The sequence below is a fragment of the Mixophyes fleayi genome, chromosome 5 (assembly GCF_038048845.1).
Source record: "Mixophyes fleayi isolate aMixFle1 chromosome 5, aMixFle1.hap1, whole genome shotgun sequence".
In the NCBI taxonomy this organism is placed as follows: domain Eukaryota; kingdom Metazoa; phylum Chordata; class Amphibia; order Anura; family Limnodynastidae; genus Mixophyes; species Mixophyes fleayi.
Genome location: NC_134406.1, coordinates 245165439 through 245184322, shown reverse-complemented (window position 1 = coordinate 245184322; position 18884 = coordinate 245165439). Strand labels below are relative to the sequence as shown.

Here is an 18884-nt window from a genome sequence, read left to right as displayed (position 1 = left end):
TCTAACTTTACAAATCAAAATTATTATATATATATATATATATATATATATATATATATATATATATGTGTATATATGTATGTATATGTATGTATATATATGTGTATATATATGTATGTATGTGTATATATATATATATATATATATATATATATATATATATATTGTAGTGCCTATATATTACATAGCTATTTAAAGATTGAATACATACATACTCATACATTCACATTGGTGGCGCTTACCACACATGTACATTTTAGTCAGAAGCCGATTTACTTACCATGCAAACACGGAGAAAACATACAAGCTCCACACAGAATGAGAACATGTTCCAAAAATATTTTAATATCCTAATCTAGTATTTAATGAGGTCATGTCAAGGGGAAGATTCATTGCTGGCCATTTTGGAAAGGAATCTCCACTCATTTGCCCTTGTTGCACTATGGGGTGCGGCGATGAAGAGTGAATGGAGATTCCAGCCTGAATGTTGGCGGATAGAATCCCCTCCATGTTGTTTTCTTAAATCGGCATATGTTTACATACATGAAAGAAGCCTGTGACAGACTCGCATCCAGGAATGGAAACAGATAATACAGTTATATTTCATATTTTCATGTGACCTGCAGTCTTGCCAAAATCTTCAAACAATTCTCCCCAGGCCAAGAAGAAACAATGAGACTACATAAGGTTTCTTTCTGCTCACTGCAGAATTTCTAACGAACTAAAACACTAGTTTCTGTAGATTTGTATTCAGCGGATGCTGATAATTAAGGTCAGAGAATGCTAGAACAATATATTGGTTAGGGATTTCGTTATAGATGAAACATTTTCAATGCCTGTAAAGCCAGACTTCAAATTTTTTTCTCATCTTTTCTGGGTTGATTCTAAATAAAATTAGTTTTTAATTGAAGTCCAGTTTATACTAGCTTATTTTTATAGGAAGCATTTGTGATGGGGCCACTGTCCAATTACTACTACCTACACTACTGATCATCTAATATACACTATCCGCAATGGGAGAAGTGTGTATGCAACTGCCCCAGCACATAATCATATGTGTTGTCACTTTATTGAACAGCTGTAAGATCTGCCCGCCGGGGCCCCCCGGTGATTAGCAATGCATCCCATTGTTTTACCTGAGGACTCCATCATGGGGCTTTGATACAATTCTGAATCGCGAAAAACCCAGAGACTAGCCAAACGGCCGGGCAGGCAGCAGTGAGGCAGTAATATAATAGGAAAAATCTGAGAATTGGACAAGGAATGTTTTTGTCTCTTGCTCATCAAGAATACATCTTGCTCAGGTAAGAATTGTGAGACCGAGGGGGTTTAAATCCTTTGACTGGCAACAGGAGAAACACAGGTGCAAACAAGAACTGATTGACAGAGGGCTTGGAAACTGCATGGCTAAGAAGCCATGATCTAGTGGTGGATCTGTAAACCCCAGTACAGAAAAGGATAAATAAAAATGTGTACATGTGAAAACGGCAGAAACAGCGGCTGATACGGAATAATGTTTGCTGTGAAAAGTGTTACATTGGATTTCCTTAAATGAGAAGTCAACAGAGTCTTGATTTGATGTGGAGCTGTATGTAGCCTCATTCCTGAGCAGTGTTCTACTTTGCTTCTATAACTGGACCAACCTTTCTGCTCTCATTGGATTATTTTCTAAGTGTGTGATTGGCCTAAGACCAGTAACAGAACTCACTGGCTGGCGCTCCTGATTGGTTAGCATATAGATTCTGCAACAAGTTAAACTGCTATTACCATACTGGTTCACTGGCATCTGCCCCTGCTGCATATATTGAGCAAATTTCAACCTGTTCAACAAAACAACAGATCCATAAATTTGTTTTTATGCCTGTTAACCACTTCATGACCAGGTTTTCTCGCCTTAATTTCCTGGTTTGGTAATGTGCCGTTTATTTCTCAGTCTACCAAGTGTACTTGATATTGGTTTTTGGTGGGGTAGATACAGCTTTTATTGGCCTATACTAATAAATATGTTTTTTAATTTTCTTTTACCATGTAAGGAAAAAGAGACAGACATGCATTAATTGTTTTCTGTTACTTCACAGGTAAAAGTAAATAGCGCTGTTGTTTAAATATGCCCTAAAATGTTCTTTCCTATTTATTTCTGATTTACAGTGACACTAAATGTGTCTGCTTCTATTTAAGTTCTGATAATATTATATGGACTAGAAACAATAGTGTATTTAAGCTTTTCCGCACACCATGATATAACTGCAAAGGCTGTTCCTTGAGAGAACGCCAGACATAAAGCTGTAATCACTCCATCCTCCGTTCCATGGTAGATATTTTCCATCATGTGATATTCTGGAACCCTAGTGTTACTGCTGGGGTTCTGCAGCGCGGGCACATATGAAACATGACTCATTTTACACTCTGTACTCTATGCTCGAGGTATAATGGGACTACATGGAGATTTGTGACCTTTCAGCTTTTGTCACTGGAATTTGGTACCATGAAATGAAAAACACATTATTTCTCTCTACTGCTTTAGTGGAGTTTTCACACATTTTCCTATTACTAGGAATGTCTTAAACATCTGGTGGGGGTACCGTGACCCGTGCAGCCGCGCGTAATCGCGGCCACGAATCCTAATGGAATATGCCCCTTACATGCAAAGGGGCATATTCCAAACAGGCCACCCAGCTTTGTGTACATAGTCAGCAGCTTAGCCACAACCCAGGTTGGGTACAGACAGATCCTCAGGTGTGACACTGATTGGTTGCTATAAGCAACATCTCCACTTTATAAAACAAGCCAGTTTAGTAAATATAACCCCTGGTCTTTAAAGTCCACTTGCCCTCTTGTCATTGTTATAATAATCAATAAACAAAATTTTTTTTAAATTTTTTTTTTTTTTTTGTACATTTAAGCCACAAATCTGCACTGGGATGCTGGGCTCGTGTTAAGGCCTGTGGAACTCATGTACAGTATGACGTACATCTGTGCATGCGCGCCAAAAAATGCGCGTGTATACGTACAGAAGTATATTCTTATGACTTTTGAAATGGAACGGGGAAGGAGATTGGCTGTAGACAGAGTATAGAAAGGACATGTTCATGTAAAAGCAACCAGGTAGACCTGAATATAGACTTATGTACACCTGTTGTGCGCCATCACTTGCAGGCGCTGTAGGGCTGACGCAAGAGACGCCATGATGATGATGACTGTCAGCAGCATCAGCTACCCGCTTCTGTTTAATTATGGATTGACCTCTTGACATAACACTTAATTTATTCATCATTTCACAGTGTTGGGGCAGTGGGTTCAATTCCGACCAGGGCCCTATCTGTATGAAGTTTGTATGTTCTCCCCATGTGTGTGTGGGTATCCTCTGGCTACTCCGGTTTCCTCCCACTATCAAAAAACATACTGGCAGGTTAATTGGCTTATGAATCAATGGTGTGTGAATGTGGTAGGGGCAGGGACTGAAGTGAATAACTACATATCCTTTGTATAATCGCTGTATAATATGATTGGCACCATATAAATTAACAATGATTATGTTCTAATTATATGAAATCGGGGCCATCTGTTCGCATTAGTTGATATTTCCATTTGGACTACTGCAGAAAAGAAGATTCCTTTCTGGATTTTTATAAGGAAAACAACACAAACCTGCATTTCCTTTTATTTTATTAAATGTAATAGTAGTAAATAAGTGACATTAACTATATAAAATATAATTAAATACAAAACACAAATATAAATTAAATTCAAACACTGTCAAGACAATACTCTCTCGTGTATGAAACAACTCATTATATTATTATACTGTCTACAAATAGGGTAATGCGACTCTCTCATTTACTAAGATTGTCAAGCTGATTCTCTGCTTTCTGTTATTGTGGTCCATAAGTATACACACTTGTTGCTCTTGAGGTAGACCTAGTACATATGCAAGTGTTGGAGATCTGGATGCATTGTCTGTCTGAACACATGCATGTAAATGCAGAGCTTTTTTTAGCCTGCTTACATTTTGGGGGGCAGATACGTGCAACTCTACAGTAGCACTGAACATAAAAACATTTTGTATCATTTTAAGGTCAGCAGTTCTACACTGCTGGGACCAGGCAACTCCTACTAACACACAACTCCTCTATGTTCTGCTCCACTTGGCTGGCACTAACAATTTGTAGCCCACTGCTTGTGCTAGAGGTGTGCACCTTACTGTTCACCTTAATCTCCTGCTCCCCTCTCCTGGTATTTTATGGTTTGTTTTAATTTTGCTGGGGGTCCTCATAGTCCGAGTCAGAGATGTCAGCTTAGGTGTCAATGCCTTCAACCAAATGTAACAAAATATTTTTTAATACTTTTGTTCCACACATACAAAGTAGCAATCAATACATTTTCTCACTATGGGCAGCACGGTGGTGTAGTGGTTAGCACTTCTGCCTTACAGCACTGAGGTCATGAGTTCAATTCCCGACGATGGCCTTATCTGTGTGGAGTTTGTATTTTCTCCCCGTGCTTGCGTGGGTTTCCTCCGGGTGCTCCGGTTTCCTCCCACACTCCAAAAACATACTGGTAGGTTAATTGGCTAGACTTAATTAGACTGTAAGCCCCAATGGGGCAGAGACTGATGTGAGTGAGTTTTCTGTACAGCGCTGCGGAATTAGTAGCGCTATATAAATAAATGGTGATTATGATGATGATCACTAAAATGATGTTTGTCACATGCTCACAGTGATCACATGCTCAAAGGCCTTTACGATTTGGCTATTGTCTGCTGGATATGCATGCCTCTGTGTGCGCGCAATGAATCAGTAACCACCCACCATTTACCTACTTGGGTTAATAGCCTTATGCTGACTGAGCCAACCTGGACACTGTGGCAGGTCAACAAGCGGTTAAAATATTTATGATGGTGCTAATTCACAATACGCTGTGATTACAGAGTTAGGAATCTAATTGAATCAGTCTTTGTAGGTCAGAAGTCCTGCTGTCTGGAATCTGAAGGACACCGTTATCATAAGTAGATTCTGTGGCAGAACCACAGCCAAAGTGACAGATTTATTAATTATTTTAAATAAATACAGTCACGAGTATATTTCATGTGGCAACAACATTTCTAGGAATAAAAGACATCCAATGTGGTTAAGGAAAACCATATTTGAGATTTCATTAAAGATAAAGGACCTTAAATACTTTATGGGAATACAAGGAATGCAGCATTTTTTTTATTTTTTTTTAAAAAAAAGGAAAGTGGGTTAGCAAAGACTGATTTGTAAAAACTCATTGTAAAAGAGTGGTGCGATTCTGTGTCATTCTGGTTTTATGAAGGGTCGATAATACATAATCAATATAATTTAGTTTTTAGGTATGTTCCAAACTTAATATATTTGGAATTTAAGAAGTGTTTTTATAATGTTCAGCATAAGTCTGGTACATAAGATGTCTAGGGGAAAATGTATGTACATGGCTAAAATTAAACATGGGTTACAATTGATGGTGATGTACCAAAGGGACCAGCATGATTTTTTTTTATTTTATTTTTTTTTTAAATTAATGACCATTCATATGGCCTAGAATTATAGTTGTCCATATTTGAAGATGATTCTAAACTATGTTGGGTTATAAACAGAGCAGGTTAGTAACCTGCAACTGAAAGGTTTGGACAAAATAGAAAACTGGACTACAAAATGAAAGATGAAATTTAATGTAGGAAACCATAGTGAGGATGTGGTAATATCTATGTCACTTGTACATTTAAATGGAATAAAATCAGGGAGACTAGTATGATACCAGTTGATAGAAAGCTGTGTAGCAGAACACAATCCCAGGCAGCGGTTGCTAAGGCAAGTACAATCCTTGGATGTATAAAAACACATGATGCAAACATAGTAATACCATTGTATAAGTCACTATAGAATTAGGGGGTGGGATACGTTACTTCGACGTGTGCAATACCAACAAGGAGTATGTAGACCATAAAAATCTGATTAGCATACGTCCTGATTTAAATGCAGACTTGCATTAAAACAAACATTTTCGAAGACACTGCCATCCAGACTGGTAGAAATTGCAAAGATACTGTATGCCGGCACTTCACTTTGATGTGGGAAAACAGAGCGACATTGAGATTTGTGAATTTAAAGCGGAAATTGTAGGACCCGGCACCTAACAATAACCCTAACCCTTAGATTAAATTGTCCAGTTGCCGTGTCCTGCCATTGCTGCTTTAAATTTAGAAATCTCAATTTCTTTTGTCTATATACTCCTTGTCGATATTAGAAGCGTCAGAATAATGAGCACCACCGGAATTAGGCAGGTAGTCTCATTAATGAAGAGATAGGAAGGAATATATTTTAAAGAGAGCTTAAAAAACTAGGTTTGGGGAAAAACGAAAAAAGGCGGATTAGTGGTGACCTAAAATGTATAAATCATTCAAGTCATTATACAAGCCTGTCTAATGAGCTGCCCATACACAGTGCAAGAGTTCATCAATTGGATGTTGCAGAAAAGCTAGTGCAGTGTTTTTAAGCAGTGCATGTTTTCCATATAGCTTTGCTTGAGCACAGGTGTCTTCATTGCTGATTATAAAAGATCCATAGGCAATACTAACTATGTCACGTGTGATCTGGACAACATGTGCTGTTGGTATTCCCTGAGGACTGAGCTAGGGCAGGGGAAAGGGTTCTTTAATATAAGGGCAGTTAAGAAATATTGGTTGACTTTCTTACAAGAAATAGTGGACCTGAGTCATTAAGGAAAGCAAAGCATAAAAAATGAGTAACTCTGCACCTTGGCAAAACCATGTTGCATTGCTGGGGGGGGGTAAATATAAAATGCAGGGACAGATTTATAGTTGGGGTAGGGCATGTCCTAGATCAACTTTAAATTTTAGTGTAAAAATAAAGCTATCAAGTATTTGTGTGTTACATGAAGAAGAAGCCAGTATTTTTCTTACATGCAAAACAATAAACTCATTTGCACCCCTTGCATTGTAGCATGGTTTGTCCAGGATTAATCTTACTCCTTTTTTTTGCCTTGCTCCCCTTAATGACTTAGCCCCGGTATCTCTAGCTATATTTAGGACATACATACTGCAATAAGTGGCTAGCTAAAGATGGCAGCTGTTGTTTTTGCATTACTTGTGTGTGACACTTGTGGACACTTAATTAAAAGATTCAGGAATAGTTTGTCATGGACTTTTAAAGTTACATTTTTGCTCTTTTCACCCTGTCCACAGTCTCACAAAAGTAGATACAGATTGATTTTCCAGGGGGCAGTTCCCAAAATTGGGATGTAGATGTGTGCAAATATGAATTGCTTGTATGTCAAGGGGAAGTCACTATTAGGTTAGATTGGGGTCTCTTCCATTTACACAGTACATGTGTTGCTTATCTGGAAATTGGAAGGATGCGGAGAATGGCCTGTTCTCTTCTGGGAGACCTACTCGGAAATTTGGAGTCTCCTGGAAATTCCGGGAGACGTGGCAATTATCATTTTAATGTGTCATGGTGTCAACATATATTCCCAGTGATGTAGTTTAAGGTGTCCTCTAATCAGATACCAGTATAGTGGATCACCACAGGATACCACAGAAAATAAATCTATATGCCTTGTTACAAAATTTTGTATTATAAGTAGAAATAAATAGGGGCCTATCTTCCATATTGTCATTCTTCCTCCTTTTCGTTCCTTTTGTATTCAGAAGATTGTTACGGTCTAAAGTCAAAGCATAAGCTTCAGCTTCTTTTAATAATGATTCTGAATACTCCCTGTTCTTAAATTTATCCAACATCGCTTTAGTTTGTTTCATAAAATCTGCATCAGTAGAGCAATTACGTCTAAATCTACCTAATTGACTTTTCGGAATGTTTTTGATTCAAGGGTTGTAGTGGCCACTCTTCAAGTGTAAAAAATTTCATGTGTCTACAGGTTTATTGTAGTTAGATCTTAATATCTTATTTCTGCCGATGGAGTAAGTGATATCCAGGAAATTTACCTCTTGATAATCAAAAGTATGTGTGAATTTAAGATTAAAAGTGTTAAGATTCAAAGAGGAAACAAATTATTGTGCCAAATCCATACCCTCATTCCAAACAATAAATAGGTTATCAATGAAAGGGCCGTAGAGGACCAGGTTCACACAGAGTTTTGCCAATCTTTATATGGGCCTATTTGAAGATTAATATATATGGAACGGTCCTTTTGGTGCTAACCTAGTCCCCATTGCCGTTCCAAGAATCTGTAATTAAAAATTATTTCCAAACAAAAAATAGTGTGGCAAAATATAGATAATGGCTTTAATAATTCACGCCTACCGTCCGAGATGTTCACATTTAATTTCAATAAAAGTCTTGATTGCCTTTACTCATCCTTCATGAGAAATATTGGTGTATAATGCCTGAATATCCAATGTAAGGAATTCATATCCCTCATTCCACTTCACCATCTCTAATAATTTGATTATATGTAAAGTATCCCTAATATGTGATTTTAGATGGAAGACGTAACCTTGCAAATAATGAGCAACAAAATAAGATAAGTTAGAAGTCAAAGATCCCACACCCGAAATAAAGGGACATCCAGGAGGTGCAACTAAAGATTTGTGTATTTTAGAGAGGTGATAAAAAACAGGAATAATAGGGTGCTCTGTGTATACAATGTAAAATTCTTGCCTGGATATCACCCCCTCCATCAATTCCTCATCAAGAAGTATATTAAGTTCCAACTGAAATTTCTGTGTTGGATTACTTTACAATGGTTGATGAAACAGATTTTCACCCAGTTGAGTTAAAGCTTCATTAAGATAGGCATCTCTATCTAATACCACTACCCCTCCCCCTTTTGCAGCCTGTTTTATAGCTAATGATGGCTTCAACCGCAATTCCCTCAAGGTCTTCCTTTCTATTGTACTTAAATTACATTTTCCCCAAATTGAGGAATCACCCCTCCATTTAATACATTTTACTAATAGACTTAATATTACTGCCATTTGTATTAGCCTTAGTACCATATAATGTCTTAAAGTCATCTAAGGTCTTATTGTAAAATATTGTTATTGCCAGACTTTTATGGTTTAAAGGAAAAAAAAAGTAGATTTGGGTTTGAAAACAGAATGCCTTAATTTGCCATCATATCTATGTGGATCTCCATCTCTCCTGATGTCAAAAATAAATTCATTGATATCATCAATGGTGGTGTTCTCGACCCAAAGATTTTCTAGACTTTCCCAATCATTACTATGTAGGACAATTGGGGATGCAAAATTATCTAAATTAGTAAGTTTCTTTGAGGCAAAATACCTTTGTCTACATAAATACATATATATTTATTCAATTCTAAAAATAGATCAAACATATTGGGCTCTTTACTGGGGGCAAAATTGAGACTTGGCGATAACAAATTGAGTTGACCTACACCAAGTTCTTGGTTGGAAATATTAAAAATACCTCTGGGCTCTAATCTAGTTTCATTCTCCCTTTGCATGCTTCCCCTGTCCTCTCTTTCCTCTGAATTTCTTAGTCTTTTCGGGGTCCTGAGGTAAAGACTCTCATATGGGTTCTTGTGTCTTATATAATCCCATGTTGAATTTCTCTCTACAAAAAACTTTTTATTCAAATTGCTATGATCACGATATATGGGTCTAGATTCTTATTCCTATCAAACCGTTTTTCTGGGGATGGGTAACTACCTCTGGAAAAAACCCTATCCTGATCTATATGTTCGCCTAAGAATATTCTTCCTCGGTCTATAGGAGGATACAGTTCTATCAAATGGTTTCTTATTTAAATGACCTAGATGTTCATTAAAGCCCAGTCTGCGGATGTCACCCCCCTACACACACACACACACACACACACACACACACACACACACACACACACACAATATCAGAGCACATCCGACACCCTTCACAATAGGCACTGATTTATACTAGGCCCTCCCATCAGTGCAAGCTTTATTGACACACCTTTAACAATAGGTAAAACTGATTCAGACACATCTTTACACCACACAATAGCTGATAAAAACACACACACATTAACTTGTGTATTTATAAAACAGACAGTGAATATAATGTATTGTATGAACATCTATCCTATACCACCCATGATAATAGAGTAAATTAAACCTGCTGAGTTTGTATATTATACTCTCTTTACTGTTTTATAATATATGAGTTTTACAATTAAAATGTTAACAATACAAAACATTTTAAATGAAGCTACATCTTGTGTGCAGTCTTTCTTGAAAATATAAGTTTGTTATATATAATTTGGTCCTATGGATTTAGGGAAAAATAAGAATATTTCTTAGGCTAAACTACCTTTGCGAGGAGTTAGTTGATGGTAATAGTCATAAATAACATTATTAAATGGTCCTCAACACATTTGCCAGACTATTAGGACGCATAGCCCCATTTAGCACCCTTTTACAGGTGGGTTCTGGTGCCACAACAGTGGCCAAGCACTCTCATAAAGTAAGCCCAATGCTGATGCATGGATGGCTATTGTATAAATAACAAATAACAGCCTGCCGTCATGCTGCTAGCAGGGGAGGACTGGCAAATTTAGGCCTGGGGAGGGGAGGCAAGACTCAATTTGGCAGCCTATTAGGAGCATTTTAAAGGAAAAAAGAAATGCAGGTGACCCAATGAACCAAAACCAAAGTAGCCCAGTATGGGTCCTGCCCAAGGGGCATATGCCCCCTATCCCAGCCTGCCCCTGGCTGCTAGGTTTTATATAATAAAATAAACATATGCACCACTAAGTTTTTCATTAGCAGCTGCCATTAACCTGTACAAGTCACTAAGGGCCATGTTCTATCGAAGGGAGATGCCTAAATCCTGTAAAAGCCTCCTGTCGTGGAAGGCTATTGTCTGGGAAGCCTATTTACCAAGGATAAGTACCGCCCCTGTCTTCTGATAGCTAATATTATCTCATGATGGTGTTAGCTGGAGATGCCCACTGTAGGAAAAAAAAAAAGCTTTATTTATTAAAATAAAGCATTTTCTGAGTGTTTTTTTACTTTTCTATTTTTAAAAAAGTTATTATTTTTTTGTTTTTGTTTAAAAGCTCTCCTGGTGACATTTTTGGCAAATTGCGGTGATAAGTGGTGATCCTGATAAATAGACCCCTAAAAGTTTACCCGGGTTTAAACTTGACACTGATCACAGCTATTGCTTTGGCCACCTAATCTACACCTGCAGCAATACACAGTAGTGTTTTTCTTCTGGTTTTTAATAGGAGGACAAATAATCATACATAATTTGCCAGGTTACTTAAGGAGTGGGTTGAGATATTACTTTTTAGTCTAACATAAATGAATCCTTTTTGCTGTCTTGTAAAAAAAAAAAAAAAATATCCACCCAGATTCTTTTGGCCTCAGAACTTTTTTTTATATTTTATTTTTTTTAATAAGCAATCCTTTGGCTTTAATGTATATTTTTCCTGCATAGCTGGATACGGAACACAAATTGTGGGAACATTTTGTTTTCCTCTTAAGTACAGCCGATTGAATATCTACCAGCCATTAAATGTAATATGTCAATTTGAAGATTTGAACACGTTATGTATCCTAACCGAAAGTTGTTCTCTGGCACTTAATGCTGTGTAAAATTATGTGTCTCTTGCAAATGTATTATTAGTGACAAATTGCCCCACTTCCTAGGATTGAACCATTTTAAATATAATATAGATATTTTTTCTGTTTTTAATACATTTAAGGGTGCAGTGGATGTACCCTAAATACCTGTAATCATAGCAATTTTGCCCTTTTTGTAAAGCATTCTGTTTTGTTTTGATGCTTGTCAGATAATGCGCAGCTGAACACGGATTGAAGCCCATTCTTCGGTGCATCACGTTTAAGAACATTTTGTATATGCAAATTGTCATGCTAATATCCATCACATTGATACCCATAGACTAGTCAGCATTGCTAAGATAGATTATAAATGTTTGAAAAAAGTACATGAACAATGTGTGGGTTGACAAACACAAGCGATGGAATTGTAAAAATGAATATCCACATATCACAATACTTTAATGTAGACTTCAACATTCCATAAGTTCAGTAGTACATTAGATGGAGCAGAGCGTTTTTTTTATGTTTTAGAAAGAGGAGCAAATTGGTTTAATGCTTTTAAAAGTGTGTGTGTGTATATATATATATATATATATATATATATATATATATATATATATATATATATATATATATATATATAATATATAATATATATATATATATATATATATATATATATATATGTGTATATACATATACATACACAAGTTAACCCATGCATGATACTCATGCATTCTAGTCAAATCAAGCTACTTAAGGTGTTAAAAAGGTTCTTGTCATGCATTTGGGCCTAGCCCAGGCCTCCTCCATCGCCACATCCTTCATCAAGCTACTTAAGGTGTTAAAAACTCCCCACTGTCACCCCCGGCAACCACCAACCACTCCAACTGTCACTCCTCCTTCAAGAAATATATAGGTCAGTGTATAACTCTGCCCAGCAGGTGGCGCTGCAGCTTGTTTTTTTTTTTTCCCACACACGCCACTAGGCATTTATATAGTAGAGATATATATATATATATATATATATATATATATATATATATATATATATATATATATAATTGTAATGTGCGTATTGTCGCTAACCAATAACGATTGTCGAACCTCGATTTGTGTTTCCAACGCACAAAGATTTATTCGTAATAAGTGGAAAAAATATGCTCAAGCGATGTAATAGTAAATACAGCCGTTACTTAACGCAGGCGCTCTGGATCCAGTGCAGTCATTCAATCCTGAAGTCTGGGGACAAGAAGTCTGCCCTCTGGATCACAAGCTGCTGCTTATATACACAATCAAGTACAGTAATACAATGAAGATGGTATGGCTTGCATCTATTGGTCCGGGTCTCAGGAATGTCCAAGGGGTCGTCAATCATTGGCTGGTTCATCCTAAGGAATCCAAAGGAGGGGGTCATCTCTGCAGGGGGTATGCTCTGCTCTTCCCGCCAGAATTCCTTGGTCTTAAGTAGTTCATAATTCCCTATCATTCATAACTTGTGCATGCACTCTGCGATTCCCTCGCAGAGCGCACCAAACAATAGGATATGTAACAAGGTTCATTATGATACCACTCATGATGTTATTCCTTTAACCCGTTCTGTGTATTTCACTAATATGCATGTAGCTTTGATATAACATATAAATACTACTATATTTCGACATAACAGACTATGTGTTGCTACTACCAATAATGTGTACTATTTTATAAGTATGCGTGTTTGTGCGAATGTATGGTAAAAGACCAATTACTGTTGCTGCCACGTGTAGTGGATGAGTACGCCCTTTCACGCCGTAGCGTGCCCTTGTACGTCATAGCGTACCGTACGCATCTTTTCAGACAAAGACAACCAAGTTTGCTAGACTTTAATTGAAATGACTTTATCCAATTTACTGACTTCGACAGTTCCACCCTTTGATAGTGTAATAAACTATCACTCAATCACCGTTTCAAGTTCAGGATTATACAATACTTCTTCACAGACCATGATCTCGGTATCTGGTACCACCCTTTCAGTCTCTTTCTCAGTGTTACTCTTATGAGACCGTTTTCCACACTTCAACACAGTAGGAACACATTTGACAACTAAACCAATTGCTAAGATGACACCCAGTATAAGGAGAAGGAGCTTACCTACACTCGCAATCATTTCCTGTACCCACTTCCCCAGACCGGAGAACCATTTTGCTGGGTTCAACCATGAGAACCAACCCGCCACCTTTTCCCCGACCTCATATAACGAAGAATTATGGCTCTTTCGAAATTCCCATTTCAGCTGCAAAATTTCATCCATCTTCCGGTCTATAACCTCTTTAGGGTCTTCCGTATTATTAGTAATGTACGTGCAACATTTGACACCGAACTGGGTGGCCAGTGTCACACAGTACCCACCAGTAATGGAGGTGAGATAATTTAGTACCAGTCTATGTTGCACCAACTCCTTCTTGTACGCTTGTAGCTCCCTTCCAGTATACCTGAAAGTGTCATCATACATCTCGGTGATATTATCTATTAATTTAGCTAGGTCTTGGATATATTTAAAGTTTAATGTTCCCCGAGCAGTCCTGGTGAGATCTAGAGCAACCATAACTTGGAAACCAGCAGTTTCACTAATCAATTTTGTAGCTATGGGTTCCTCACCAGGAATCATATTTCTCTTGCCACGGTGTTCATACTGTGTGTGTATGTATGGTGGTGATGTAGTCTTGTGAATATCTACCATTTCTTCATGAGTAATAGTCATGATTTCAGGAACCAGTTTAGCTAAGAAACACAAGCCCTTGGAACTCGGAGTCACCCAGGAATAAGCTTTCCTCCCACAAACAAAATACACATCATCAGGGAGAACATAAGGAACAGTATGCCCATGAATTATATCACACAGAGTTTTGATAAAACTACCCATGCCTAGTGTCTCCATCTGCTCTAGACACGTGTCGGCATTAATGATATTTTCACATTTATCTGTAGATACTTTTCCAATAGATACCTTCTTATGTTTGGTTATACGCCCTAACTTGTGACTTCCATCAGCATTCCTGCCTAGTAGTGACCTTGTGAGTCTCTCTCTAAAATGAGTGTGGCGAGCCATTGTCTGATCTGATAGGTCAGCCTCCCAATTCTCCAGGCGCTTTGCATGAGATATGTTTAGGCACAGCAACGATCTGCCTATGGAGTATTGTCGAAGCGTCAGACTAGGGGACCTAGCGTTATTGTACCTCCCTTCTATGGGCCTCCCACCCCTTAATTCGAGTACTTCGGATATGTTTAGCGGGAATGGCACTAGTCCTATGTTATGCTGCCCTTGAGGCACGTGAGAGCACACCCAACACTCAGTTTGGTTTAGCACCTTACCCACCAGGGAGTGATAATCCTCCAATGGATGCCCGCCTATATTCAGAGTACTGGGGGACTGGCATCGTTGGATGCATCTCTCGTCAACTAGGGAGTTGCAGAACTTGCAGATACAATACTCATCAGACAATAGCCCCTCACACTGCCTCCGAGTTCCTGAGCTAGCAGACCTTTTCATAACCCCTGGACCAAGTTTGATAATGGGCTGCTCAGGATATCCTATTAACTTTTCTTCGGCCTCCATTTCATCCGTATCACTCCCAGAACTCTCCTCCATCCTCCATTCTCCTTCACAAAAATAGAATGTCCTAGAAAAAGTAAGAACAAGGAAAATCCTGGAACAAAAGAAAAACAAAAACCGCCACTCCATCGCTGGAAAGATAGTTCTGAGGCAACGTCTCTGGTTCAGGTGTCTTAACTGCAGGCTTTAGGTCTCCCGGAACAGGCTCACAAGTGACAGCTCTATGTCGTCGGTCTGAGTCTTGTCTTGCACTTTCTCCGGATTATGGACTCTCCTGCAGTGGGTGGAATGGACCCAAGTGTCTCTCTCTGCAACCTTCAGTGATGTAGTACTGGTCAGCAGCACTTGGTACGGGCCTTCCCAACGGTCTGTTAAACAACCTGAACGTAAGAAATTGCGGATCATAACATAGTCTCCAGGTTCAACATCATGACAGTTCGTTTCTGGCATACCAGGTGACAGCATTTTTAGTTTTTGTTGTTGTTGTTTCAGCTGTCTACTCATTCTTATAAGATATTGTACAGTCACTTCATTATTACACTTTAAGTCGTCTTGTGGACTCACGATCAAATGAGGTTGTCGTCCGAACAGTATCTCAAAGGGGGACAGATTAAGAGGAGGTCTAGGAGTGGTTCGAATGCTGTGGAGGACCAACGGCAAAGCCTCAGGCCATGCCAACCCAGTTTCAGCCATTATCTTACCTAGTTTGTTCTTGATAGTACCGTTTACTCTCTCCACCTTACCACTGGCTTGTGGTCGGTAAGGGGTGTGAAGTCTGCTACTGATTCCCATGAGTTTACACATATTTTGGAAGACATCACCAGTAAAATGGGTACCCCTATCACTTTCAATGATTCTAGGGATACCGAACCTACACACAAAGTCTTGTACAATTTTCTTTGCAGTGAACACAGCAGTATTAGTGGCTGCCGGATATGCTTCTACCCAACCGGAAAACACATCAATACACACTAACACATACTTTAGATTCCTGCACGGTGGTAGTTGGATATAGTCAATTTGTATTACCTGAAAAGGTCCGTCTGTAGGAGGGATGTGGGATGGCTCAGTTGGAATAGTTTTCCCAACATTTTTCCTCAAACAAGTAAGACATGACATTGCTTTCTTACCAGCTTGAGAGGAAAATCCGGGAGCACACCAGTATGCTCTCACCAGTTTGCACATACCTTCTTTACCCAGGTGAGTCAGGCCGTGTGCTGCTTCAGCCAGGCTTGGATAGTATGTTCGGGGAGCTACAGGCTTACCTTGTCCATCCCTCCAGAGTCCTGAGGACTCTTGACCACATCCCTTCGCCTTCCAGACCGCCTTCTCCTGCAGGGAACACAAATCTTGCATTTCAATTAATTTCTGCGTGTCTAATGTCTGAAAAACCATCATAGTCTCGGTCGATACAGTCATAGGTTGCCCAGCTGCCCATTTAGCAGCTTCGTCTGCCCTGTTGTTGCCCAATGACACTGGGTCTTCTTCAAAGGTATGGGCTTTGCACTTTATGACGGCTACTGTTCTGGGTAACTGTATCGCTGTCAGAAGTCCTTTTATGTGTTGTGAGTGTGCCACTGGTGTACCTGCTGCTGTCGTAAAGTTTCTAAGACGCCAAAGGGCCCCAAAATCATGCACTACCCCGAAGGCGTACCTAGAGTCAGTATATATGTTGGCTGATTTACCCTCTGCCAATTCACACGCTCTCCTTAGTGCTACTAGTTCCGCCACCTGGGCTGAGTGAGGTGGACCAAGGGGTTCAGCTTCTACCACATCCTGATCGTCTACAACAGCGTAACCAGTACATAGCTCTCCTGTCTCTGTCTGTCTATGGCAACTTCCGTCTGTATAAAACGTAAAATCTACATTTTCTAAGGGGGTGTCACGTATGTCGGGCCTTGCAGTAAAGGTCTGATTCAGGTGTTCCATACAGTCATGCGTGTCAGTATTCTTGCCTAACTCATCATCAACCAGGGTCTCCTCACCTCCCACCCTTTGTGTCTCTTGAGACACATACGGAAGGTATGTAGCTGGATTTAGGGTGCTACATCGTTTGATGGTGATGTTTGAGGGGGCCATCAGGGCTAGTTCCCACTTTGTGAATCTAGCTGAAGAAACATGTCTGGTTTGGGCTGAATTTAACAGAGCTGATACAGCATGGGGTGTATAGATGGTTGAATTATGTCCTAATACTACATCCTCACTCTTACTTACTAGAAGGGCCGTTGCTGCTACACTTCTAAGACATGTTGGGAGTGACCTTGCCACATTGTCTAATTGTGCACTGTAGTATGCTACCGGTCTGCTAGCGTCACCATGTTTCTGTGTGAGGACACCTGCTGCACAGCCATCAGCTTCTGTACAAAACAGCTCAAAAGGCTTTTCATAATCAGGTATTCCCAATGCAGGTGCTCTTGTCAGACTATCTTTAAGATTAAAGAACGCTTGCTCTGACTCTTCTGTGTGTACGACACGTTCTGGTTTTGAGGAAGAGACTAGCTCCTGCAATGGTAATGCTAGAATAGAAAAACCTGGGATCCAGGACCTACAGTATCCACACATCCCCAAGAAAGTACGAATCTGCTTCTGGCTCTGCGGCAGGGTCATGTGTTGTATGGCCTCAATTCTGTCGGTTGTCAGGTGTCTTAGCCCCTTAGTGAGGCAGTGTCCTAAGTATTTGACCTTAGTCTGACATGGCTGTAATTTATCCTTTGCCACCTTGTGCCCTGTTTGTGAAAGATGAAGCAACAACAATTTAGTATCATGTAAACATGACATAAAAGAATCAGAGCACAACAACAAATCGTCCACATATTGAATTAGAACAGACCCATTGTGGGGTTGAAAGGATTGCAAACAGTCATGTAAGGCTTGGGAGAAAATACTGGGGCTGTCAATGAACCCCTGGGGTAGTCTGGTCCATGTGTATTGCACTCCCCTGTAGGAGAATGCAAAAAGGTATTGGCAGTCAGGGTGAAGAGGGACTGAAAAGAAAGCAGAACATAGATCAATGACAGTAAAATGACTGGCAGACGGTGGAATCTGCATGAGGATGACAGCTGGATTCGGCACTACGGGGAATTGGCTCTCAACAACTTTGTTAATTCCCCTTAAGTCCTGGACTAATCTATAGCCCCTCCCCCCACTCTTCTTCACAGGGAAAATGGGACTATTTGCTGTACTGGCTGTACGAATTAAAATCCCTTGTTGTAACAGCCTCTCAATAACAGGATATACCCCTAGTTCCACCTCTGGTTTTAATGGATACTGTGGGATTTTTGGAGCTATCCTACCACTTTTTAGATTGACCATGACAGGGGCTACGTTTGCCATCAGTCCAGTGTCCTGTCCATCTCTGGTCCATAGGGAACCTGGTATTTCCAGCAACATCCCCTTTACTTGAGATGGACTTTGTTCTATAACAGGAGAGTGTAACATTAACCTTGGAGGGGTGTCCAATATGTCCTGTACCTCATGTGCAACCTTCTCGGGTATATCTAGGAACACACCATCTGAAGTACAGTATATGACACATCCCATTTTACATAACAAGTCTCTCCCTAGCAAGTTAGTAGGAGCCGCTGCAGCCAAGAGAAACGAATGCTTAGTATGCAGAGGCCCGATAGTAACTTCGGCGGGTTTAGTTAGAGGATAATGTAACACTTTTCCCGTCACCCCCATAGCTGGAATAGTTTTGCTGGTCACCTGTAGATTGAAAGGAGAG

General features: G+C 39.4%; 1 protein-coding gene across 1 annotated transcript in view; it reads left to right on the top strand.

The window, feature by feature from the left end:
- TRIQK (triple QxxK/R motif containing) overlaps positions 1–18884 on the top strand; it is a 92560-nt gene that overhangs the window by 40407 nt on the left and 33269 nt on the right. The window lies entirely within an intron of this gene.